Below are 6,181 nucleotides of genomic sequence, written 5' to 3' on the forward strand. Positions count from 1 at the left end.
TGCGCAGAAGTCTCAATACCCCGTCCCTCTCCAACTCCTGAACTCACCCATATATTAAAAGAGGTCTTGCACTATTGTCATTTTCCAGAATATTTTCGCCACATTCCATTGATGTCATCTGAACATAGTTCAGTGTTTGAACGTGTGTGTATTGGACGGCATACCTACTTTCCCAGAGAAGCTAGGTCGAACTCATCTCAACTGGACCATTCGACAGGATACAAAAACAATCATCCCTTTGTTCTCGTCCGTGTCGATTTCATTGTAGCAAATCGCTATTAAATGCTGCTGAAGATCACCATAGAGGCTTCCTCCCACACAAGTGTTTGTGTTTTGATGATAGATCATTTATATTAATTTGAAATGCTCTAATAAGAACGTATATAACTTAAATCCCTGACTGTACCCGTCACATACAACATACTTACATTCCTGACTGTACCCGTCACATACAACATATATAACTTACATCCCTGACTGTACCCGTCACATACAACATATATAACTTACATCCCTGACTGTACCCGTTCTTGATACAACATATATAACTTACATCCCTGACTGTACCCGTTCTATACAACATATATAACTTACATCCCTGACTGTACCCGTCACATACAACATATATAACTTACATCCCTGACTGTACCCGTGCTATACAACATATATAACTTACATCCCTGACTGTACCCGTACTATACAACATATATAACTTACATCCCTGACTGTACCCGTGCTATACAACATATATAACTTACATCCCTGACTGTACCCGTACTATACAACATATATAACTTACATCCCTGACTGTACCCGTGCTATACAACATATATAACTTACATCCCTGACTGTACCCGTACTATACAACATATATAACTTACATCCCTGACTGTACCCGTACCATATAACTTACATCCCTGACTGTACCCGTACTATACAACATATATAACTTACATCCCTGACTGTACCCGTACTATACAACATATATAACTTACATCTCTGACTGTACCCGTACTATACAACATATATAACTTACATCCCTGACTGTACCCGTACTATACAACATATATAACTTACATCCCTGACTGTACCCGTGCAGGAGGACCCTGGGGGGGTGCCCCCGTTCCCCAGGACGGGGGGGTCAAACATGTCTTTTTGCCGCCTCCCCCCCCCCATTTTCGCCGACCGAAATTTTCTAAAAATGCTTATATGAAAGAAAAAAGGGTCCTCCTGCACATTTTTCATACTTCATTCTAGAAAATTTTCCGCTGCGCGGCGCGTTTCTTAAAACGTTCAAGCACATAATGTCAAACCTTAAATAGTAAAAATTCGATACACACGAACTAGACTAAAAATGTCCATCAAGGAATTCTGTGTACTATTTAAAAAATGCTCATAAAAGATAAATTTGTTTATATGTCTTAGCGAGACAATTAATTCATTTTTTTATGTTACACAACAATAATGTGCCGATGGTGTGAAGTCGGTATATTCAGATCGAGTAGGGTTACATAATTTTATGAGGACACACCATTTCTAAATGCAGGTAGCTTTAAATCGACAAATTACCATGTTAAGAACGCTCTATAATCATTAAAATACATCGTAAAACTCATCTCAGTCATTCTAAATCGTATTTTTTTCCTGGGGGAGACCCCCGAAACCCCCTTAACACCAAATTCTCGCGCATTTAGGTGCTCGCAAATTCATCAAAATGCATCGTAAAACTCATCTAAGCCATATTCTAAAACGTTTTTTTTTCCGGGGGAGACCCCCGGACCCCCCAAACAGCAAAATCTCGCGCTTTCGGGCGCTCGCAAAATCATCAGAATACATTGTAAAACTCATCTCAGCCATTCTAAATTACAATATTTTTTCTCGGGGTTCACCCTAGGCCTCAGACCGCTAAAACACCAAAACCGCGCGCCTTCGACGCTCACACGCTAATTTGGCCAATTTGCGTATTCGTTAATTTCCTTTTAGAAACCCATTCTATCACATTATTACTTTTTTAAATTAAAAGCTATTCAGAAGGTGGTGCAGGGGGTCTTTTTTTATATTTAATTTAAAGTTGTTAGCATATTTTGGGTTTTTTTAAGAGAACAATTTTTGTTTCCTTATCATAATACATCTTGTTCCTTATTATCCAGCTATCAGTCCCTCATTGGGCGTATTTCTCTCTGAGGCTCTTTAAAGGATTTGTGCAGCCAAAATTTTTTTTGATAATACGTCAGGATATTGCTTTGGATGAATGAGAAATTAAGTCCCACCCAACGAATCGCCTAGCTTTTAGCGCTACCGGTTGGTTTTGGTCGTGATTTACGGGTAGTGTCGACTACGGTTCAGAGATAATGAGCTAGGCGCTCACGTGGTCTTGTGATGTCACAGTAGTCCGCGGCTACACAAGGTAAGCCTAGTACTATACATCTATACAGCACATACACGTATACGTTAGATCTACAATTTGAGTTTTTCGAGTAAATGGTTATTCTAGCTTCATGATTAAGATATTTTCAGTTTCAAAACATTCCATTTACACCATTTCAAACATTCAAACAAGAATACCAATTCGATAGCGATATCAATATGATGTTCGGATCAGTCTGGACTGAGATTTAGATAGCATATTATGTAAATTTCTGTGTAATAAAAAACAGTATATTGTAACGCTATCTTTTTACGAGTAAAATCCCAAAATTTAGCATGAATATATCTAGAATCCATGTTTTTATTTCAAACTTCTGCCACAACGATGCAAACACGGCACAGTTTTTGAGTAAAAATAAATTTGGACGGTTATCAGTTATGTGATATTGGAGTAACAGTACCGAACTTATACCGAAAATAATATGTATATCTATATTGTTGCCTTTGAAACTTTAACGTTTACTAAAAAGCAGAAATACATCAATGGTATTTCTGATATATGTTTCTTAATTACAGTATAAGAGTAGATTTAAATTCATTATTTCAAAATCATACTAAATCCTTAAAATAGTATATTCATTGTCGATCCTTTTGTATATCATACCGAAATTTAATAGTATGATATATGAACATTTATCGTATAATCCAAAACGTAACCACATATAGTGTTCAAATGAAAAATGAAATTACTTGTATGCAGGCATTATAAATAGATATAATATCTTGTACCTTTTCAAAAATATACTAAGTGATATTAAAATAAGTATATTTACATATAATTAGTGTGGTCATGCTGTAACCCTTCTTGTATGACTATACATGTAGATTCGAAACGGTGAAAATACATGCTTAGAAGTTTTACTAATACCTTAGAAATTACGGTAGATTGCTATATAGATATGCCACGATTCCGTAATTACAGTATTAGACTGGAATAATGTTTTAAGTTTAATCTTTAGTTGATTAGTTCTTAGAACCATTTTTGTTTCTGAATAAGTCAACTTCCATTATTGTTTTACCTGTGTTCGATATATATTTTATTTCCATTTGCTTTTACATTTTAAAAATGGAGGTGACAATAAAAAACCTAGAGCATAAATGTACGGGGTTTCCATAATTCAAATCACAATCCAATTAACAGATGTCCTAACCTGATTGACAGTAAGACAATAGCAAATACCCGATATAGTCCACCGAATAGCAAATTGCCCGCGGCCAGGTAAATACAGGTGAGTTCGATGAATGGCGTTGTGTACAGGTAAACAACATCCTTGTCCAGGTATTACATAACCATCAAACTAAAGACATGGCTAATTATATATCTATATCGGAGTATCTACTCGTATATCGATTAAAAATTGAAAGCGACCACACGGTCTGAAAAAATAGTTTGTTTTGTTTAATATCTCAATATTTAGATCTTTTATAATATCAAAAATAAATTCTTTCTACCATATGTTGAAACGTTTTACGGTATTGTAATAAATGTATCTCAATTTCTTCGGTTAACAACACACAACACAATGTTTGTAATGATCAATCATCGGTGTGTACGCACGTCAATACTTTAATCAAGGATTTCTTAAATTGCTACATGTACGTAAAATTTCATTTTACAGTCACAAACTTTGTAATTCACAATGTATCAAAGATACAGACTATAGGAAACTATTATCTAATTAAAGCTTATTCGTTGCTGAACTCCTCGACAAAAAATCCGAAACTTTATTTCTGTGCGGATTTTCTTTCATAATTACATGAAGATACCTGCTATTAGAGCATAAATTAGAGTACAGTATTTGAAACATCGAATTTCACTTTTTTAGTTATTTACATTCGAACCAAAGTTATTATACGATTAACTTCACTCAAAAGTAATCATAACAAATCGTTGATCGGCTTTTCCTGTGACCGTCGATGTAAGTGATAGCACACCAGTTATAGTACAGCTATAAACCACGGACTATTGTGACGTCACACGGTTTAGAGCTAGAAAATATGCATAATCGGGCGGCCAGAATTTTGGACCTCGATATCGACTTCTTACGGGTTATTCCGGTCGCGCGTGGCACGGAGAGGTTTCTACACGTGCTAATAAAGCCATTTCCAGCAAAAACTGAAATTATCATTTTTGACTGCACAAATCCTTTAACAACAGCTATTTCTCTATTTTTTTTTACCATGGCATTAATGATCAGAGCTCAAAAGATCGAGACAGAATCTAATTTACATGAAAGTTTTACACTTTTTCTGAATTTTCTTGCTGTACCAACTGTTTGTCATAAACTAACTGTTTTTGGTAAATAAGATATATAAATATAAAGTTTATAAATAAATTTTCCAATAATATAATACAATAGTATTTACAATGGTAATTACCTGGGCTAGACCTGCATATTCTGAGTTTAACTAGTTAAGGGAGAAAATTAACATCTAACATTCCAAGTGGAAACAATTTTAAAGTTTGGGGCAGTATGTTGTAATGTACATTTTTGTTTACAAATACATGTATAATAATCATTTTAAGACGGACAATTGAAGAAGTTCATTAAGAACATAAAAGACATGTGCTTTATGTCATTGACTTCATAATTAATTAAAATAATTAAATCAAAATAAGGTAAAAAATAAAAGATATTAATTCCCAACTCCGATAAATCCTATTTAATTATCATTAGATACAATCTATCAATTCTGAATTTAAAGGGAGAATTCAGTCTAAGAGAACATTAAAATTTGTACATATATCGGAAAATAACCAGTTCTAATGGGAATTAGACCAGTCGGGTTTTCTTTGATATGCCAGAAAAGATCATGGTAATGAAATGCGTGTGAAATGTTGAAACTCGCTCGCTGTCCGCCATTACACATTGTGGTCGAACATCTTGTATGCCGAACCCTGTCCCTTGCTCGTAGAGAAATGCTACTTTTGTCTAGAACTGCTCAAATCGCTCTGACAGTAGTGTTTTTACCTTATCAGGTGAATTTTCTTGCCTAGAAAATCATTTTTATCACCTCCACAGTGGTTATGTAGTTCATTTGTTTAACGTGCGTGACTTTGGCTCGGATATCGGTACAGCGTACATGTTGTGCCTGCTTAATCGTATTGATCAACGATTTGTATTTACAACGGTATCAATTAAAATACTAAATAATGACATGGAATTTGTCAATATTTTATCTTATATGTTTCATAAGAAATGTAGAACAATACATTTATGCCATATTTTGCTTCTTGATTATGTAAAAGAATTAGCCTGAGTGAATTGTCCCTTTAATGTTTATGAGAAAATACTTTTACCAGTAATTCATCTGTTTGGGTACAAAGAGAATCAGATGATTTTAGCAACATTCTCACTCAGTTTCAAGATTATTACTTTATGTACATAAATTCAGAAGATTGAGCAGTCATGATCAGAAGTACGAGTATGGAATTTCTTAAATGTTTTCACTATTGTGGATTTTGTTGACTTTTACTTTCATATAGATATTTATAAGATTTACCTATAATTCCCCTATTGGGCCCTGCCGCTCATGCCCCCGGGGGGTCAGAGCCAAAATTTATGCAGACCTCTAGGACAAGTAGTGATTTATAGGATTTACCTCTATTTCCCCTATTGGGCCCCGCCCCTCCTGCCCCCAGGGGGCCAGAGCCAAAATTTATACAAGTTCTGTTCCCCCTCCCCCAAGGATGTTTGTGGCCAAATTTGGTTACAATCCATGCAGAACTCTAAGACAAGTAGCGATTTATAGG

Source organism: Argopecten irradians, chromosome 7 (genome assembly GCF_041381155.1).
Source record: "Argopecten irradians isolate NY chromosome 7, Ai_NY, whole genome shotgun sequence".
Lineage (NCBI taxonomy): Eukaryota > Metazoa > Mollusca > Bivalvia > Pectinida > Pectinidae > Argopecten > Argopecten irradians.